The sequence below is a fragment of the Drosophila subpulchrella genome, chromosome X, assembly GCF_014743375.2.
Source record: "Drosophila subpulchrella strain 33 F10 #4 breed RU33 chromosome X, RU_Dsub_v1.1 Primary Assembly, whole genome shotgun sequence".
Lineage (NCBI taxonomy): Eukaryota > Metazoa > Arthropoda > Insecta > Diptera > Drosophilidae > Drosophila > Drosophila subpulchrella.
The window spans coordinates 4,228,398-4,250,792 of record NC_050613.1 but is presented as its reverse complement, the minus strand read 5'-3'; the positions used below and the strand labels follow the sequence as shown (position 1 = coordinate 4,250,792).

General features: G+C 41.4%; 1 long non-coding RNA gene across 2 annotated transcripts; it reads left to right on the top strand.

Moving 5' to 3' along the window:
- Positions 1-9,368: 9,368 nt before the first annotated feature.
- Positions 9,369-11,740, top strand: LOC119556756. Of its 2 annotated transcripts, XR_005219997.1 has the most exons (3): positions 9,369-9,460; positions 10,530-10,847; positions 11,549-11,740. It is a non-coding gene; the product is annotated as an uncharacterized LOC119556756 (long non-coding RNA). The 2 variants fall into 2 exon arrangements; XR_005219996.1 differs by having other exon boundaries at positions 9,413-10,847.
- Positions 11,741-22,395: the final 10,655 nt, after the last annotated feature.

The following is a 22,395-nucleotide window of genomic DNA, read 5'->3' as shown; positions in this document are numbered from 1 at the left end:
CGATCGGACTATGACAGTAGACTTTAATTTTTTCGTGCATATGTATATAGTAGTTGCCTTCGCACACTCTCCTGGCTCACTCGCGAAATCATTAATTTTTTCTGGTATTTCCTTAGCTCATCTGAAAACCGCGCTGAAAAACAGACCCGACGAAAAGCGTTAGCCGCGTATTTTCCTCTCGCTCATTCCTATGGTTAGCTCTCGGTTTTCGTCGATGTGAGTACTAGGCTTTAAGTATTAAATAAAAAGCGTGTGCAAAGTACTTTCATACTTTTGCAATCTTCAAATAGATAAGGAATTTATTGCCACTGAGTGCAGGAACAACATGTTGGGGCAAAGCGGTTTTGGGTATTTCTGCGTTCTGGCAACGCCTGAAACTATACTAAACCACTGTCAAAACTATCAAGCTCAAGTGTTGGCGAGGGCCCAAAGCAGCTGCGCTATACATGTCTGCCCTTCGAAGGAATGTGACATTGGTTGCTGTGACGGAGACGACAGCCGTCCTCCATACACGAAAGTGATGCCAGAGGATCTGCGATACGGAGTCGTGATCATCAATGAGGAAGATTCCATTCGCTGAGATTACACGTGCGTTCTGCAAATCCAAAAGATTCTAAAAAGATTCCGTTTGGTTGGAGAAGAAGGGGATTCCCTGCGCTTGAGCGACTGCATTTCAAGGGAGCAGTTCAAATCCAGGTTTTAAAATTGCAGCGAGCTAATATCGCTGTTTCTATAGAGAACCAATGTGGAAAGATTTTATAAATTCTCAAAGCAAATATGTATCAAAATTTACTTTTAAAGGCCATCGAAAAGGTCATGGATTCTACCGAATGCAGATCATCATCCACTTCTTCATCAAGCTGGTGGTCAAAATAAAAGCAGCTGCACTGTGCAAGAATGCTCCTCAAAAGGATGTAACACAAATTTATTTTGTTATTTATTTTTTTTAACTTGGGGATATTTAAGTTCACATTTTCAGACTTGAAGAGTTTGAAAGTTTATATTCAGAACCACTGTGGAAAAATATTGGCTGGAAATCGCCAAGTAAAAGATTCTAAAATATTTGCTTCAAAAGTCCTTCAAAAGTACAGGTGATGGCCCAACTGAAAGTAGCTGCCCTCTACAAGTCTGCCCAAGACTTTGAAAGGATGTAACATTGATTGCTGTGAGGGAGGCGAAAGCCGTCCTCCGTGCACGAAAATTAAGCCGGAGGATCGGCGATACGGAGTCGTAGTCAGCAACGAGGAGAATCCCAACTGCTGTGACTACACGTTCATACTGCTAATAAGATTCCGTATGGCTGGTACACCTTAGCGACTGCATTTCAGGGGACCAGTTCGCATACAGCTTTTAAAATTGCTGCGAACGATTATCACTATCGAGAGAAAAACTAAGTAACTATACTAGTTACAAAATATTTGTAAGAAAAAATAAGATGATATAAAACCCAAAAAAAGAAAAATATATATTAAACGGCCGTACTCCTGTGTAGGCTTTTAATACCGCTTCGCAAGCGAAACTATTTAATGGCTGCACTCTACAAGAATGCTCCTCAAAAGGATGTAACACAAATTTATTTTTTTTTTTTTTTAACTTGGAGATATTTAAGTTCACATTTTCTGACTTGAATAGTTTGAAAGTTTATATACAGAACCACTGTGGGAAAATATTGGCTGGAAATCGCCAAGTAAAAGATTTTAAGATATTTGCTTCAAAAGTCCTTCAAAAGTGCAGGTGATGGCCCAACTGAAAGTAGCTACCCTCTACAAGTCTGCCAAAGTCTTTGAAAGGATGTGACATTGATTAATGTGAGGGAGAGTTCAAGAAAATTTAAAAGGAGGTCGGGAAAATTTCAGAGGATAATGTAGAAGTAAGCCCTGTTAACCAGGAAGATTTGAAAGGCATAGAGTTAGATCAGGGGGACTAAAATTATAAGTTAAAGAAATGTTTTATAAAGCACAAGCCCATCAAAATTTTAAATGAAGAAAATGTAAGTGTAGATATTATGCAAATAGAGGGCGGTTCCATATTGCACAATGGTTTATCAAAGCAATTAGAAAACAAGAGAGAGCGCTATAGACGAGTGTCACGACTATCAGATACCCGTTAATAAGCTGTTAAATTGAAAATCGATAAAAGTTAAGTTAAAATGTTAGGATAACCGCTTTAAAATTGGAACACGCACACGAAGATTAGCAAAAAGTCGCATTCGGCACACTGGTTTCGCCACACGATAGTTAATCGTAGACTATCGGTGAAACAGAAAGATTTACAGCGCTGTTACGTGCACAAATTTTCGGACTTCTAGTGCTTTTCAACACTGAATAAACGATCTTCCGTCTCTTTTTTATTTTTCGCTTATGTGAATGCACTGCAGGCCTGAATGGAGAGGTAATGCAAAAAGAGGGAAATCCCCCTCCCGCGACCCAACCATTGTTTTTCAGCAATTTAAAATTTACGTTAACCTAATCGGAATCAGATAACTAAGATTGGTATTCAAAAGAAAAACTTAGCCACGCAGCGCTTTTCGCTTTGTCGCGCAGTTCGGAATGCAACTATTTACACACACATGCATAACCACATTTGTTATTGTCAACTACTGAGTCTATTTGACCTGAACATGGATCGCTAATACATCGAGTTTTTTGGTCGTAGTCAACCGTGTTAAATACCTAAAAGTTTGATTAGTGCGGGACACCTCAGGTTGCAGGTACGTACCACAGACGCGACAGGTAGGTTCTACCCAGCCAACAAACCACACTGCTACGCTTGCAAAGGGTGCCCAAGCTGTGTGGACAGAAGGGGGGATCCTCACTCTCCCGCACCCAACGCTCCACTCCAGAGCGCCACATATATTTGGTGCTACTTACAGCTTCCACAAGTCGCACACGCGCGGTTTTCCGGCACAAGCAAGCAACATCGATCAGCTAATCGCAGTGCTGGACAGCGCCGAGCTTAACAGCAAGCTTTCCCCGCTGAGCTCTACAGCTGCTAAGCGGGAGCTTCTACGAAGTCGGTTGCCCGGGAAATTAAAAAAATAAAACAGACAAATCTTAAATCTTTAAATCCAACCTAACCACCTTCGCCACTGCCTACAGGGGTAGATGAGCAAAAAGCCACCTGGGGACCGAGCCGGAGCGGTATAGCTCCCATTAGGCAGTAACCGGGGGAAATCCCGGCTCACCGAGGGACCTCCGACTAGTGCAGGCGATGGGTAAGGAGAAATCGTCCGGACATGACGAGACCCAGGCTCTTGCAGTTGCCAGGGTAAAAGAAGAGCTGCTAAAGAAGTTTCATATGATGAAACAGAAGGTGCAGCGGTCGCCAACGGGGATGGAGCAGACTCCCAAGTGACCGGGCCAATGTTCAACTTCGGCAGTAACGAGGATGAGCAAACCACTCCTAAGAAAAGTCGGGAACCAACCAGCCCTGAAGAGGCGATCGATGGAGCCCACAAGATGCAGCGGGTGCAGAAAAACGCCGCAGCTCTTACCGATGAACTGGGCAAGATGCTCGACGGAATGATCGTGAAATTCACGGACACAAAGAGCAAAAACAAGAAGGTCGTTCGCCATGTCACACAGGCCACGATCGACTCATTGCATGCAATGAAGAAGCTGCAAAGCGAGATCAGTGCGACGCTGGACGAATCCCGCGCCAGGGGCCCGACCGCCAGCGCAACCCAGCGGACAACACCATCGCTCTTTGCCCCAGGGCAAGAAGGCACTAGCATAGAGAGAACGCATACTGGCGCGGGGAACCCAGGCAGGGTTCCGCCTAAAAACCCGCCCTGGCAGCAGGTGAGACGCAAAACCAAGAAGCCCCAAGAAACTGCAGCGAGTATTGGGGAAAGCGAAGATCACGTGAGCCGCACCGCGAAGCGCAGGAATCAGCGCTCTGACGCTATCCTCATCAAATGCCTACCCTTCAGGGGCTTAAGGATGGTGTGCAAGGCAGGACAGCCAATGGGAGTCTGCTACTCAAGATGCAGAAAACATTCAGACCCAGCCACGCAGAAACTGACTACAGCCATCAAGTTCGCCTTCAGCGGCAAAGCCGAAGTGGCTATGCTGGAGGACTCGGTGCAAATGGAAATCCGCGACCTAGACGAAATGACCACCTGGGAGGAGGTACTACAGGCAGTTTACGCTGAGGAGGAATGCGACATCCCGGCGGGCGCTGCACCTAGGATGCGAAAGGCGTATGGCGGAACCCAATCGGCGACGGTCCACCTCAGACCTGAGCATGCGCAGCGGATCCTCGACAAGGGAAAAGTCAGGGTTGGATGGGTCGTCTGCCGCATAAGACAGAAAATGGAGCTCAGGCGATGCTACAAATGCATGGGAATAGGCCACATGTCTGCCAGATGTCCAGCGTCAGAGGCAACAGCCAAAAACAGGCAGGAGTCCTGCTTGAGATGTGGCAAGGATGGCCACAATTATAAAACCTGTACGCAGGGCAAACCGAAATACATAATCTGCACAAGAAGCGGGAAATTTGGAGGAGAGGTCGAACACTCGACCCTCAGCAGGATGTGCCCTGAGTACCGAAAAGCCATGAATGATAAACAGAATGGTTTAGGTCCTACAGCTCAACCTAAATCACTGCAGAGCGGCGCAGGACCTGCTAGCACAGACGGTCATCGAGCAGCAGGCTGAGGTGGCAATACTCAGCGAGCCCTACAAGGTCAAGCATGAAGGTGTATGGCAACATAGCTCTGACGGCAGAGCAGCAATATGGAGCTGCGGGCAGCCCCCTGGACACCTAACGCAAAGGGCTTCGAGGACGGGATACACCAGAGCGAAGATCTAAGGTATAACATTCTACAGCTGCTACATAGCCCCGAGCGTACACATTAGCGAGTTCATAGCAATAATGCAGGAGATCGCTGACGACGCACGTGGTAGGTCCCCTATCCTCATCGCAGGTGATTTCAGACATATATGTTACACATATACCCTGAGTAACACCCAGATAAGCCCCTGACTGGCCGCCCCAAGCAGCCGCCAAACGACCTACAAAGCGCATACCCTTAACACAGTGGCCCTCCTAGAACACATGGAAGGCGTCTGCGTTACAGGAGACGCTAGCACCTGCGCGAAGAACATAGCCGATAGAGTGAAGGCGGCGTGCGATACATCTATGGAAAAAGCCACGAGAGGTGGTAACGGGCGAAGACCAGTACCGTGGTGTAACGACGAGATAGGCAGTTCGAGGAGAGACTGCCTAGCGGCCCGGCGCAGGTGTCAGAGAAGAAGAGGACGCGGAAACCAGGAGCTAAGGGAAACAACCTATAGAGCCAAGAGAAAGGTGCTGAAGAACGCGATAAAAGCTAGCAAGGCCAGATGCTGTGCGAAGCGGCGGATGCAGAACCATTCGGCTAAGCATACAGGATGGTCATGGGTGAGCTCAACAGACAGCCGACTCCCACCGGTCACTTACAGCTTGGCCAATTAGTGTCCACCCTGTCCCCCAAACAGCAGCCCCTTACTTGGCAAGCTACCGGGGAAGGCGACACCGTTCTTAGCAGCGAAGCCGAAGTCCTGGATGCGCTAAGGAAAGCCAAGATCGAAAAAGCCCCTGGCCCCGATGGCATTCCCAATGCTGCACTGCACACATTGGTGGCAAGATACCCGGGTATATACACGGAGATGTACAACACGTGCCTCACCCAACGAACCTTCCCCATAGGTTGGAAGCGTCAAAGGTTGGTGCTCATCCCAAAACCGGGCAAGTTGATCGACGACGCATCCTCATACAGACCCCTATGTATGCTAAATACAACGGGGAAGATATTCGAGCGCATAATCTGCACCCACCTCGAAAAAGAACTCGACCAACTTGGAGCGTTATCGAACCACCAGTTTGGCTTCCGGAAAAAAAAGAAGCACCATTAACGCGATCCGAGAAAGGTGGCTAGGTGGCTCAAAAGAGTACTCCTCGTCTGCACCCTGGACGTCAAGAATGCCTTTAACTCTGCCAACTGGCACCTTGTCCTGCAAGCACTTCATCGCATGGGAATCTCGGACTACCTGATCGACCTCGTAGCAGACTTCTTCAAGGACAGAGTGCTCACATATTCCTCTGACGTCGGAGAGCATGAGTACCAGGTGACAGGAGAAGTACCTCAAGGCTCAGTCCTGGGCCCGATACTATGGAACGCCATGTACGACGGGATCCTAAGGCAGGTACTACCCGAAGGATGCACTGTTGTGGGATTTGCGGACGACATAGCGCTGGTAACGGTTGCGAAAACCCCCGAAGAGATCACGGATAGATGCAACCTCTCGATAGACACCCTCATGTGCTGGCTCGCAGACAACGGGTTATCAGTCGCCGAGCACAAAACGGAGGCAGTGCTCATAAGCAGCAGGAAGACTGTGGAGAAGGCAACAATATGAGTCGGATCAACTCCATTAGAAACAAGTTCCTCAATCAAGTGCCTTGGAGTACTGATCGTTTAAAGGCTATCATTCAAGACCCATGCCAAAGCATCTATATCGACTGCAGCCATCTCAAGGATGATGACCAATACTCGAGGAGAGTAAAGCAGCACAGCAGAAGGATCATAGCCACAGTGGTGAAATCTACTATACTGTACGCCGGGTCCATATGGGCCGAAGCTATGAATACCGCAACATACAGCCGCCAGTGCAGCTTCTGCACGGTATCTGAGGAAGCCGCGCTAGTGGTAGCCGGTTCTATACCGATAGACCTGCTGGTGGCAGAACGCAGTAGCACGATTGAGGCATGGCAAAGGAGGTGGAACAATGCGACCCCAGGACGTTGGACGCACAGGCTAATCCCCCCTAACCCCTTGGCTCCAGAGAAGGCATGGACAGGTAGACTTCTACCTCACGCAGATGATCTCCGGGCACGGATGCTTCAAAGAATACCTGCACAAGTTTAAGCACGAGCCAAACCCCTGCTGTGACCACTGCGGCGCAGGAAGCATCAAAGACGCGGAGCACGCGTTCTTCATCTGCCCCCTATACGCTAGAAACCGAGCCGAAGCTGAAACAATAACTGAGAGTAACCTGACAGCGGATAAGGTGATCAGCTGCACGCTGGAAAACCAATGCAAGTGGGACGCGGTAGCCAACTTGGCCGCTGGCATCTTGAAGGATTTAAGGCAACGAGAACGGAGTCGACGCAAAGAGCCATAAGGACGAGCGGCAACCTGACCGCCATCCGTCCCGCAAGGTATAGCTTTGCGGCAGTCCAGCGGGAACGGAACCCATCTATCTTTTCTTCTACCATTTTTATTTCTCTTTCTCTGCTCCTGTATATGAAAAAAAACACCTTTTCACGAGGTAAATAGTAGTGGCGAATGCGCCTTTAACAAAAATTTCTGATATCAACAATTGTGACGAAACATGATATTGCATTCGATAAAATAAATAAACTATATTAAATTTATGTATTCGGCACGCTACAACAGCAAATTTACGTGTAGGTAAATAAATATATATTGAATATAGTTTATTTATTTTATCGAATGTAATATCATTTTTCGTCACAATTGTTGATATCAGAAATTTTTGTTAAAGGCGCGTTCGCCACTACTTTTTACCTCGTTAAGAGGTGTTTTTGTTTGATATCAGAGGTTTTTTTTGCACAAGAGTTTAAGTACCCCAATACCATGACTAGGAGTCGTCGCCATATGGCTTGGCTATTGAAAAACCAAACATACAGACTGTTAAATTAAATTTTAAATAAATATATAATTCTAAAGAATGTATAAAGACTATAATAATCTTTTACGTTCCACTTCAGCTTAACTTTATTCTAATAAGGTGTGGGTTGTTTACATTCACATTCTAAAAAGAATGAAACATCTAATATGAATATTAAACTTTTTAATAATAAGTTTTATCGCTTCAATTACCAATTTTAATAGCACAAGTTTGAAATCTCAAGGGCTGTATAGTTTCAGATTCCAAGAGAAATCTGTTGTTTCTTACATTTCCCGCCGAACTAGCGGGTTTTTCCAAAGTGGTAGAACAAATAGATCAAGTTTCCTATTTCGATTAGCTTCTTGCAAGTAAAGGACCCTAAAACCATAACAGATTTTCCGCTCGAAATAATCTAATAAGAATATTTTTCATCAAATTGGTTTTTTCTTGTTTATTCCAATAAGTATGAAATATTTCGTATACGGAGCTGAAACGAGTTGCACTTTTTATCGCTTAATATCTTCCAAACGTTAATTTTTAGGGCAAAAAGTGTTATACATCAAAAGTTGAGGAATTTCAAAGGCTATATGATTTAAAATTTAAAAAGAAATCGTTTGGCTCAATTTTGAGAAAATAGTCAAAAAGTGGTTTTAAAAAATTACTTTTTGTCATAACTCTAAATCTATTATATTCAGACAATTTTTTTATATAAAGAGTATTTAGCAAATTAAAATATCTTTTCAGAGATATATAGCACGTTTCTGTATCATTATTTGTTTAGATACTATACGCATTTTAAATCTGTCTTTTTTTTTTGATTTTCCGCTAAACTAGCGAGTTTTTCCAAAAGTCGTAGAACAAACGTTTTCTATTTCAAGCTACTTTATACACCTATGGAGTTTTCAAAACCCTAAAACTAAGATGGAATGCATACAAAACCACAAACAAAGGGACAAACATTTTCATTTTATGAAGAAGAAGAAAATCTTGTTTTTTGAATAACTTTTGAACGGGACATCGGATTTCAAAAAATGAGATGTCATTCGACGCGTATTCTCAGTAAAAATAAAACTAGTTAAGCAGCTGTGGGCTTTTATCCTCACCGTATCCAGCAGCTCCAATTTTCTAAATTTTTACTTTTACACTTTCACTTCTTTTTCTCCCAAAGAAATCTAAATTTCGAAAGTCTTGGTAAGCAATCTTCCTATTTTTTGCGATACCTTTCGATTGGTGTATCACTCGTTATGATCGGACCATAATGGCAGATTTTCAATTCTGCGGCTATATATAGTAGTTGTCTTCGCACGTACTTTATGAGGTCGGAAACACTTCCTTCTGCCTGTTACATACTTTCCGACGAATCTAGTATACACTATTACTCTACGAGTAACGGGTATAATTAAATTAGTTAATTACATATACAACAAAAATTCCTGGTAAATATTTTTAATTTAAATTTTAGTTTAACGGAAAATACGGAAACCCTATTTTAGACTTACAATAATGTAATGTTTGCTGTAATATATTATAATATGTTTGCTGTACGTAACCTCGATGCTAGATCTTTTCCCGCCACTGTAATAGAAGCAAGCATAGGCCAAACCAACGGTACTCTTGACGAAAGACGAAAATACAAACGGGAACATGCAAAGAACCGAGCGGTTTTTCTCGTCTCTTGCATTTCTTGTCACTTGCATTTTCAATTTCAAAAAGTGAAGTACAAGCTCCGCGTGCTCTATTTCGTTTTGATTATAGCCACCACAATTTCTTTATTTCTTTTACAGGTAAGTGAAGTGTTGTTAGTGTAGTGCAAAATTAACATATGTATGTATGTATGAAATTAAGTGAAAAGTTAAATGTGATTGCACATATGGATGGACACACATTCATACAGAAATATGTTCGTACATATATACAGTGCTGTTGTGCAAAAAGAAATTAATTTAATTACAATGTAAAATGTACATATGTACGAACATCAAAAATCAAATTAATTACATTAAATAACAATTATGTATGTACGCAACTGAACTTTGCATAAATATTCAAACGGCATTTAAATTATCTTTCCATTGATGCCAAAATAAACAAGAAGTGAGTTCAAATTGTGGGTATATTTAACTTTTGTTTCGTCATAATACTTATGCCGACTAGTGTACACTGAAAAAACAATTGAAAAACTTTAAATTCAAATATATCGATATTTGTTTTCATTTTCTATTGTTTTACTGAGTACATAGTCTATTACACGCTTGCTGAGTGTTGCTGTTTAATGTAATACAATTATAAATGCAGTATTTAGTAAATTATATACTTTCTTGATCAGGATCACTTTGCGAGTTGATCTACCCATCTCCGTTTGTCTGTTTGATTGCTGTGATCTCGGATACTATAAAAACTAGAACATTGAGTATTCCTATTAAGGTTCCTTAGCTTTCGATTTATCGAAAAATTGTTTTCCAAATTAGCTACTAACACTCGAACGCCCACAAAAATGTGTAAAGTGAAATTATAATATCAAACAAAAACAACTCTTAACGAGGTTATGAAAATTCTACAGCTAAACACAGGCATATTGAATAGCAGCGTGGCTAATGTAAAAAAATTAAGTAAACGTATTTATTAAGTAGATCGTATAATACATTTTCATCACAAAAGTTGATATCAGAAGTTTTGTTTGCTGTAGAAGCGATCGTCACCATATTTTAACCTCGTTAAGAGGTGTTTTTGTTTGATATGTTTTGTAGCTGCAATAGCAACGATCTGCAAGAGTGTCCAAACTTCGGCTTCCCGAAGTTAGCTGGCCTTCATATTTAAGATAATTTTCTAACATATTTCTTCCCTTTTTTTGAGAAAAATGAATTTTAATCTTCGCGAAATGCAAAATGTGCCATTGCCATCTGAGGAGAGTAGGTCTGCGGGGCTGGATGGACGGATCCAACGCCTGGAGGAAGTAGTCCGCGCGATGAGGAGTGAGGTCAACAAAATGCGGACTGATATGGTGGAGTTAAAAGCCTTGAACTCTGCCATTCTCGACTCCATGGCGCAAATGTTGGCTCTCTGGAGAAAAATGGCACCAGTCGAGCCAATTCTAAAGGCCGACTTCCCTTCCGGTCGCTAGACCATTTAAAGGAGGTGGACGATAAGATATACGGAAATATGGAAAAATATGTAAGTTTCCAAAGTCGAAGAGTTCACGGACAGACTTTAACAGCAATAACAACTTACATTAAAATTCGGAAATAAAAACAAGGAAGAACGCTGTAGTCGAGTACCTCGACTATCAGATACCCGTTACTCAGCTAAAGGGACCAATGGAAAACGGAGATATGCAAGCAGCAAAGCGAGATTGAAATGCGCCCCCTACCGGCGGTAGACAGATTTAAGCGTTGTGGGCGTTAGAGTGGGCGTGGCAAAGTTTTTTTTGGATCAATCGATAGGTATTGACAAGACCAATACATTTCAGTTAAGATTTTATCTAGCATGAAAATTGTGGGCGCCACAGGCTTGGGCGGTTTGTGGGCGTTAGAGTGGGCGTGGCATATTCGCGTGACAATCTTGCGCTGCGCTCAAGCATAACTTTGCCACGCCCACTCTAACGCCCACAACGCTTAAATCTGTCTACCGCCGGTAGGTGGCGCATTTCAATCTCGCTTTGCTGCTTCCATATCTCCATTTCTCTTTGGTCCCTTTAACTGAGTAACGGGTATCTGATAGTCGAATTACTCGACTATAGCGTTCTTCCTTGTTATTATTAAAAACTTTGTGGCTTTGCTCTGTAATAAACAGTAGCCAATGTTAGAAATAATATATTACAATATAAATATTATTAACCAAAGCTAATAATTTTAAATGTGCTTTTATCTTTGCAGAATCACAAAAAAGGGAAGGGTATGCCTTATGGGACTATGCAAAACACATCTGGTTGGCCTTCGTGAGGCAAAATAATACAATTTATAAAGGAGAAAGCGCCCTAAAGAAGGCCAACCCGGATCCAGGAGCCGAACCGAGGGATTCTGATTCTGATTGAAAATAACTAAATAAATAAAAATATGTAATTTAAATCCAGTTTTATGTATTCCTGGGGATAACTTCCAGATATTTGATTTTTGAATGCTTCTAGGTGCATTCTTGGGTACATGTTACAGGTGTATTAAAAAAGAGTACACCCAGAAGGTGTTTAGTATGTTGCTGCCAGGTGCATTAAAAAAGAGTGCACCCAGAATGTGTTTAGTATGTTACTTTTTGTTACTTTTGATGCCATTTCATAATGAAAGAACGCATGCTGGAATGCTGTCATTTACGACTGGGATGTCGTTAGAGTTGTTGTTCGTGGAGTAGGTAAGGAGGTACTTAGGGGCCTCTTTAGCTGCTTTATCGGCGTTTTCGTTCCCTGTTATGCCGATGTAGCTGGGGATCCAAATTAGATTAATTTTAGGGAAGTGGTTAGAAACGAGGTTTCTGATGGTTGTGGGATAGTAGGAATGGATATTGGAGTTGGTGAGGGACTTTAGTGCAGAGAGAGGGTCTGAGCAGATAGCATGTTTGCCTGGTATTTTTAACACAATTTTAACAGCTTCATGGATGGCTATTAGCTCGCTAAGGAGAACGGATGAGTAGTAAGGAAGGAGTCCTGTTTTGATTGCATTGGTTTCGCTGGTTACGCTATAGCTGATTATACCGATGGCCATAGAGCCGTCGGTGCTAAGAAATTTGTGGTTGGGCAGAGTGATCTTTAGAGATTGACAGAGTTGTTTACATTTTGTAGGAGAAGTGCTGGTTTTGTTGTAGTTGGATAGTGTTGTGGGAGGAATGTTTAGTGACGATTTTATACGGTTAATTAGGTGTTTAGGAGCGTTTCCGTAAATGGGCAGACATTAATTTATTTTTGAGATGAGGATGGATTTTACAATACGGATTAGCGAGGAAGTGTTGGTGTTGTATTTTAGAGAGGAAAGATGTTTAATAATGTTCAAGGGCTTGCATAGTTTGGTTTTTAATTTACTTATGTGGGTGGATCAGTTATATCTATTGTTTAGCATGAGACCTAGGATTGTTGTGTTGTTAGTTTCTGGGATATTTACGGTGCCGGTTCGGATATCAGATTTACAGTTATGTTTACGGCATATGTGTAGGCATTTTTCAATTGATTGGTCGGAACACCAATGACCTATTTCCTGGAAGAGAGAAAGCGGTCTACAATGGGGTTTTTACTTCTGTTGTGTTCGATAATTAGGTGGAAGTCGTCAGCGTAAGCTGTGAATTTTATTTGTAGGGCTATTATTTTTGTTGGGGAATTGTAGAAAATTAGGAAAAGAATGACTGAAATGGGTGAACCTTGTGGGATGCCATTGTCGAGAGGAAAGCTGCTAGACAGATTTCTGCCGTTTTTGATAATTATTTTCCTATGAAGTTGGAGACATAGTTTATGATTCGGGGGCCTAGCTGCCATTCTTGGCGTTGTAGAATTATTGATAGGATACCTATTTGGTCGAAAGCCTTTGAAAATTCAATGAGACGCTTTAAGGAGAGGGATCTTATTGCTAGGTGGTCTACATATAGTAGACTGTCTAGAACTGATTTACCTTTTTTTAAATCCGAACTGGTTGTTATGAATAAGTTTGTTCGTTTGAATAAGCCAACACAACCTTTTCGCAATAATTTTGTCTAGTATTTTGGCTACGCATGGGTTTAAGGATATAGATCTGTAGGACTTAGGTTCAATTTGCGTTTTTTGGGGTTTAAGGATATGAAGGACAAGACTAACTTTGTAGGCTTGCGGAATGTGTGAACTTAGAATATAATTAAAATTATTGAGGATTCTGATTTTGAAGAAGAGTTGTGAGTTTTTATACCCTTGCAGAGGGTATATTGATTTCAGTCAGAAGTTTGCAACGCAGTGAAGGAGACGTTTCCGACCCCATAAAGTATATATATTCTTGATCAGCATGACTAGACGAGTCGATCTAGCCATGTCCGTCTGTCCGTCTGTCCGTCTGTCCGTCCGTTTCTACGCAAACTAGTCTCTCAGTTTTAAAGCTATAGGGCTGAAACTTTCCCAAAAGTCTTATATCTTTTGCAGGTAGTATATAAGTCGGAACCAGCCGGATCGGACAACTATATCTTATAGCTCCCATAGGAATAATCGGACAAAAAAATGAAAAAAAATTATATCTTTGGTGTTTTATAGCATATAAACTCCTAAGCTTGGAAATAACAATTTTTAAATAATTTTGAATTTTGAATTAAATTTTATCGAAATCGGACGACTATATCATATAGCTGCCATGGGAACGATCGGAAAATTTGTGGAAAAATAATATGAAAAAAATTATAGCTTCGGTGTTTTTCAACATATAACCTCCAACGCTTGGAAATAACATTTTTTAATTAGTTCTGAATTTCGAATTAAATTTTATCAAAATCGGACGACTATGTCATATAGCTGCCATAGGAACGATCGGAAAATTGGTAGGAAAATAATATGAAACAAATTATAGCTTCGGTGTTTTTTAACATATAACCTCCTACGCTTGGAAATAACATTTTTTAATTAGTTCTGAGTTTCGAATTTAATTTTATCAAAAACGTTCGCGAGTACACAAAATGGAAGTGGCTTAACCTAGTAAAATGCAAACACCTGCGAATTGGGACGGAATATTCTAAAGCAATAACTTTACTTTTAAAATGGATTCATGTAGCTTTCATTCGAGTCTGTTCCCAAGGAAATATCTCAATTTGTTTTTATACCCTTGTAAAGGGTATATTGATTTCAGTCAGAAGTTTGCAACGCAGTGAAGCAGACGTTTCCGACCCCATAAAGTATATATATTCTTGATCAGCATGACTAGACGAGTCGATCTAGCCATGTCCGTCTGTCCGTCTGTCCGTCCGTTTCTACGCAAACTAGTCTCTCAGTTTTAAAGCTATCGGGCTGAAACTTTCCCAAAAGTCTTATATCTTTTGCAGGTAGTATATAAGTCGGAACCAGCCGGATCGGACAACTATATCTTATAGCTCCTATAGGAATAATCGGACAAAAAAATTTAAAAAAATTATATCTTTGGTGTTTTTTAGCATATAACCTCCTAGGCTTGGAAATAACATTTTTTAATTAGTTTTGAATTTTGAATTAAATTTTATCGAAATCGGACGACTATATCATATAGCTGCCATAGGAACGATCGGAAAATTTTTGGAAAAATAATATGAAACAAATTATAGCTTCAGTGCTTTTCAACATATAACCTCCAACGCTTGGAAATAAGATTTTTTAATTAGTTCTGAATTTCGAATTTAATTTTATCAAAATCGGACGACTATATCATATAGCTGCCATAGGAACGATCGGAAAATTGGTAGGAAAATAATATGAAACAAATTATAGCTTCGGTGTTTTTTGACATATTATCTTATACTATTGGGAATATCATTTTTTGTGTTTTTAAATTTAATAATAAAAGCTGCAAGGGTATATAAGCTTCGGCTTGCCGAAGCTAACTTCCTTTCTTGTTTAATTTGTGTTTAGTTTCTAAAAATTCTTTTAAAAATATTTCTTTTGGGGTAGTTGCTTTTCCTTTTTTGTTAAGGTGTGTGTCTAATGACTCAGATTTTATGTGCCATGGGAGGTTGGACTTAGGTAGTTTTTTAACCGGGTAATTGTCAGTCCTAGATTGGAGCAGATGTCGATACAGTCTTGGAGTACTGAGTTTTTGTATTTTTTATTCTGTTTGTTTATAATTTTGTTTACTATGGCATAAAGGGGGGTGTCCTGGGAGTGTACTATTGTATTCCAAAGTTTCGCTTTCATAAACTGGAGTTTGGTTTCATCCATTGGCATACATTCGCTTCAAGATTGAGGTTGTGGGTTGGAGTGGAAGGGAATGCTCCTAACGCTGAGCGGAGAGCTGAGTTAATATATGTTTTAATTGGCCTTAACGTAGATTTTGGGGCGTTTTCGTATATTGGTAAAGCGAATTAAATTTTTGATATCAAAAGACTTTTTGCTATTTGGACTAGTGTGTGTGGGTGACTGTTGTATTTGTAGCTTGACAGACATTTAATAATAGTCAACGGCTTGGCCAATGATTTTTTTAATCTGTTAATGTGAGAGTTCCATCTGTACTTTGAGTTTAAGGTTAGTCCTAAAATAGTTGTTTCTTTAGATGTTTTTATCGGACATAAGCTTGTTTCTTTTTCGCATCGGCAGTTTGTTTTCCTACATATATGTAAGTAGTTGCATTTATCTAGGGATAATGATGCTCCAGAGATTGAGCACCAGTTGCTTATTTCAGAAAACAGAGAGTCTAAGTTGGGTCTTACAGATTTGCTTTTTTTTAGGTCAATTAGAATGTTAAAGTCATCTGCATAGGCAGAGAATTTGTGATCTCTGTGTTGTTCTATTATGTCTGCCAGGCTGTTGAAAGCTATAAGGAATAAAATTACAGATAGTGGGGATCCAAAGATATAATTTTCTTAAATTTGTTTTCTCAATTATTCCTATGGGAGCTGTGGGAACCCGTGTCAGCTGATCGGGATTCGAGCCCAACACGGGATACATAAACTCACCACGAAGCGTGGTGGATCGCGTCGTATGTTGAGTTCAAGAAGGAGTCGACGATAAGCAACGAAAGCGAGCGGTAGCGAACAATAGCGACTGTTTAAGAAAAGTTATTAAAACTACTATACGCGTGTTATTACTGGAGTATTACATTGGCGACGAGGATTAAAATCTATTACTGACGGATAAGAAAGACTACTGAGTATTAATAAAATAAACGACCGCTGCCAACGAATGCAGGTAAAGAAAAAAAGTGCATGAGCTGGAAAAGGGAATAGAGATACATACATATATGTATGTATATATTCCTGCACGTGCAGCGCTCATGTATGTGCGAAATGTACATGCGATGTGTAGTTGTATGTAAATGTGTGAATATGCAAGCTTGGTACGCCACAAAAACGAATAAGTGGGTAAAACGTCCGTTCATCGAGAGCCGATTAAATTCAGGCTGATGAAATAAAAAGAAAAGAAGAGACAAGAAAAAGGAAACTGGAAAAGTTTCGATCACGTCCGTTCATCGAGAGCCGATTAAATTCAGGCTGATGAAGTAAAAAAAAGAAGAAAAGAAGAAAAAAAAAAGGAAAGAAGAGACAAGAAAAAGGAAACGGGAAAAGTTTCGACCACGCCACGAAAAATAGGTGGGTGAAGCAAGTGTGCGGATTAAATATCTGCAGATCTAAAGAGAAGAAACACACCACGAAAAGAAAAATAAGAAAGAGGTGGTGGTAGATGAGAGAGAGATTTAAGTGCAAAAGCGAATGCAAAAAGGCATAGCAAAAGCGCATGTTTTAGAGCGTGGTGGAGTTGAAAATAAAGCAAATGATAATAACAACGAATTGTTATTATTGGAGCTGAAAAAAAGTTGATTGTTATTATTTTTCTTGAATTTCAGTAATCTACCGAAATGGCGGAGCTAAAACCATTTCTATTTCAAGCATTTGACAAGGCGTTGTGGAGAAATGAGTGGGAGACATGGCTGCGCTCTTTTACCATCTACATAGAGTCGGAGGAGATAACGTCTGTGTACAAAAAGCGAAATAAGTTGCTGCACCTGGGTGGACCGCAGTTGCAGGCAGTGGTGTACAACTTACCCGGGGCACTTGTTGCGTTCGACGAGGAAGCCAATAATGACATTTTTACACCTCTAGTGGAGAAATTAACCGAGTATTTTTCTCCACAACGGAACTTGGTTTTCGAGAGGCACCTTTTCCGGACTATGGTTCCTGTGGAAGGTGAAGGCTTTACCGAATTCTTAATGCGTTTGCGTCGACAAGTTGCAAAATGCTCTTTCGGCGAAACCAAGAAGGAAATTGAGGAGATCTGTCTCAAAGACAAAATCATAGATGTCTGGGCGCCGGTGGACTTAAAAAGGAAGCTCTTGGAGAACGAATTTACTTTAAATGATTTTGTAAAGATGTGTCACATCGAAGAGCAGGTTAACAGGCAGACAGAGACGATGGGTGCAGCTGGCCAACAAAGCACAATTCAGAGAGTTTCACATCAAAAGACACGAAACCCTGATATACTGCAAGAATGTGGTCGTTGCGGGAGAAAGGGACATAGGGAGAACAGCCCAGATTGCCCAGCACGAAGCGCCACATGCAGGAAATGCTCAAAGATTGGACACTTCGCACGGAAATGCAAGACCAAAATAAGAGCAGGCAACCACGACGCGGACGGGCCTTGGGCAAAACGGCCACGACGTACAGACACACACATCAGGTTGGTTAATTGTAAGTCTGTGCACGACGGAGAAAAGTCAGCAAACTCTGATTGTTTTCGAGTAGCCACCAAGGGGAATAATGACGAGATTATTCCATGCAAAGTCGGCGGCAGGACAATGGAAATGGTTATCGACTCTGGTTCCAAACACAATCTATGCAGTCAAGCAGATTGGCAGAAACTTATCGACGACCAGGCAACCATTTTCAACATGCGCACTAAATCATCGAACCAGTTCCGTTCTTATGCTTCTGATCAACCTCTCAAAATATTAAGAGTATTTGAAGTTCCGATAAGCGTAAAAAGGGACCCGGAGGTAATTGCTACGTTTTACGTCATAGAAAACAGCAGACAATCACTACTAGGATGTGACACTGCGGTACAACTCAATGTTTTAAAACTAGGGTTAAACATAAATCGAGTTGAGCAGATTGGTGCGTTCCCCAAATGGAAAGATGTTCAGATAAGGCTTTCAATTGATTCAACGGTGGTGCCTGTCAAACAACCCATGAGGCGAGTCCCGACGGCGCTGGAGCACAAGGTAAACGCAAAACTAGGGGAAGGAAAAAGAATGTGGAGATATTCGAATGTGTTTGGACATGCGCAGAGCCAATAAGGCCATAAAAAGGGAAAATTATCCTCTTCCGACGTTCGACTCATTGATGACCAAATTGAAGAACGCTAAATACTTTTCTCGGCTTGATCTAAAAAACGCCTATCATCAACTTGAGCTTGACGTTGCGAGCCGGGAGATAACGACATTCATTACACATCGTGGGCTGTTCAGGTATAAGAGGTTGCTATTTGGAGTGAACTCAGCTCCGGAGATTTTCCAGAGGCTTATGGAGGAGCTGCTGGCACAGTGCCCAAATGCCATAAACTATATTGACGATGTTATAGTTTTTGGCAATACCCTCGAGGAGCACGACATGGCGCTGAGCGCGGTGAAAGATGTTTTTGTGGGCCGTAATGTGGTGCTCAACGAGGAGAAGTGTGTTTGGCGGACAACTAAGCTGAAATTTCTTGGTCATATTCTCTCTGACAAGGGGATTGAGGCGGATCCAGGCAAGATTGAGGTAATACAAAACTTTAGAGAACCCAAAAATAAGGAAGAGGTCCGCAGCTTTTTGGGTTTGGTCACGTATGTTGGAAAGTTTATACCAGACTTGGCGGATACGACAGAGCCATTGAGAGGATTGCTCAAATTGAACGAGAAATTCATATGGGGTGAGGCGCAGAAGTTAGCTTTTAAACAATTAAAGGAAAAGGTTTCGGTAGTCCCCATGCTGTCCTATTTTACCTTGACTGATCGGACTAAGTTGATTGCGGACGCTAGTCCGGTAACGTTAGGAGCGGTATTGGTGCAACTAGACAAAGATAAAATTCCCCGTATTATCTCGTTCGCCAGCAAGAGTTTATCGGAGGTAGAAAAAAGGTACTCTCAAACAGAAAAGGAAAGTCTCGCGTTAGTCTGGGCGGTAGAAAAGTTTTATTTTTATTTGATCGGATTAGAATTTGACCTAGTAACAGACCACAAACCTCTGGAGGCTATATTTAAGCCCACTTCCAGACCTCCAGCCCGCATCGAAAGGTGGCTTCTACGCCTACAATCTTACCGTTTCCGAGTCGTGTATAAGCCAGGAAAAGAAAACATCGCAGACTCATTGTCGAGACTGTCCCAGGAAACCGAGTCAAACTCATTCGATTGGCAGGGGGAGAAAAACATTTTTCATATCGTCTCAAATTCAATTCCAGTTTCGTTATCAATCTCAGAGATAGCAGAAAGTAGTACTCATGATGAGGGGATAATGGATGCAATGACGTGCCTAAAGGAGGATTCGTGGAAGCTAGCTACATCGAGTCCATTCTATCCGTTTCGATTTGAAGTGTCGACGCTCGGTAATTTGCTGCTAAGAGGAACAAAGATAGTGATTCCGAAAAATCTGCGACGGAAAGTGTTGGAGTTAGCACATGAGGGTCACCCAGGCGAGACTGCAATGAAGCGGCGACTCCGATCGAAAGTATGGTGGCCACGAATGGACAGAGAAGCTGAAGAGTTCGTTAAAACCTGTCGTAGCTGCATTTTGGTGTCTGCTCCGGTACGTCCGGCCCCAATGAAGAGGCACTCGTTTCCAAATGGCCCATGGAAGTGTTTGGCAACCGATCTGTTAGGCCCGCTACCAAACGGAGAATACATTTTGGTACTAATCGATTATTACTCTCGATATATGGAGTACAAAATAACGAGGAGCATCACATCAAAAATTATAATAAACGAGATGGAGGAAATTTTCGCAAGGCTAAGTTTTCCCCAAACATTAACAGCTTACAACGGTCGCCAGTTTATAAGCGCGGAATTCAAAGAATTTTGTACAACAAACGGGATCGAGTTGCGTACAACTCCTCCATATTGGCCACAAGCGAACGGCGAGGTGGAGAATATGAATAAATCGATGGTTAAACGTCTCAAAATCGCATATGCGAGTAGAAGTAACAATAAGAAGGAGTTGCAAAAGTTCGTTCTTATGTATAATGTAACACCGCATAGTACAACGGGTGCAGCTCCAACCCAGCTGATGTACAATCGGACGATTCGAGATAAAATTTCCGGAATTGAGGATATTTCGGATCAGGATGTGGACTCGGAGGAAAGAGATAGGGACATGTGCCAGAAAGAAAAAGGGAAGAAGGTAGCAGATGCAGCTAGAGGAGCAAAAGATATTTAATTAACTGTAGGTGACAGGGTTCTAATTAAAAATGGTTTACGAGGTGACCAGCAGAGACGGTGATGTGGTCCAGGTAACCGGAAATGGGAAGTCGTATACCAGGAACGCCAGTCACCTCAAGAAAGTCGAATCCTCTGCTGCAGTTCAGCCGGAGGAGGGCCAATCCCCGAAAAGGACTGATGAATCATTCCCGGCCAAACCAATTGACGCGGAGCTCACCTCACAGATGCCACAGGGAGGTCTAAAACTGCGTCTGAAAAAAAAAGGAGAGATGTGGGAACCCGTGTCAGCTGATCGGGATTCGAGCCCAACACGGGATACATAAACTCACCACGACGCGTGGTGGATCGCGTCGTATGTTGAGTTCAAGAAGGAGTCGACGATAAGCAACGAAAGCGAGCGGTAGCGAACAATAGCGACTGTTTAATAAAAGTTATTAAAACTACTATACGCGTGTTATTACTGGAGTATTACAGGAGCTATAAGATATAGTTGTCCGATCCGGCTGGTTCCGACTTATATACTACCTGCAAAAGAAAGAAGACTTTTGGGAAAGTTTTAGCCCGATAGCTTTAAAACTGAGAGACTAGCTTGCGTAGAAACGGACGGACAGACGGACATGGCTAGATAGAATATATATACTTTATGGGGTCGGAAACGTCTCCTTCACTGCGTTGCAAACTTCTGACTAAAATCAATATACCCTCTGCAAGGGTATAAAAGTCTTGTATCATTCGAACGGAATTTGAATGACCTTTCCATTGATGCCAAAATGTACATGAAGTAAGTTTAAATTATGAGTATATTTAACTTTTGTTTTGTGTAAATACTTTTGGCCACCCCTGTGTTTTCAATCTGTTTTTGCTGCAGGAGTTACTTGCCATTTTTTTTATAGGTTCTTATATTTAGTAGTTATGATAGTGTAGGCGATAGGTGTGAGGGAAAGCCGTGAAACAAATGTTTACACATTTGTTTTTGAGTAAACGTAGGAGAATAACAAATTTAGTTTGTAATATGGTATTAGTTATGCCCTTTAAAGGAAGTGAGTTAAGTCTGTTGAAAGATATCAGTGGGTATTAAATAGATTTTTATTTAAGCAAATCTCATTTCAACCGTTAGGTGCAAAAGCATTATATATATACACGCACGCATGTCTTGATTTCCGTATTCTCATTTTTATTCGTTTCTTACATGGACTAGATTTATTCGCACATTTTCCTTGTTCAATTCAACGCCTTTTTAAAAACGTGTGTTAGTATGCGGTTTCACTTAACGGCTTGGCTATTTCCATATGCCAGAGAGCTATAGACAGCAAAATGTGAAGGCCATGACGTCAGGCCAGAATAGGAAAAAATGGGGGGACTTGGTTAAGGAGGCTTAATTTCCAAAAAAAATTGTATGCAGTCATTTGCGGGTATGCCATAAGATTATGAACAGCAGATTTCAAAACCATTTTAACAAAATTTATAACTATTGGAAAAGTTTCATCCCGGTTTCTTCCAAATTGAGGGAGTTATTAGTTTTGGCCAACAAAATTGGTCAAATGCCACTCTAACGGCCATATCGCTCAGGTCTGTCTAGCGCCACATTTTTGAAGATTTTGTTCTAGTGTAAATTGCAATTAATTTTATTGATTAATATTTATCTAAATGCTTAAAATCGTACAAATCGCATTATAATTTTAAAAGCTATGACCAACTAAGTTGGT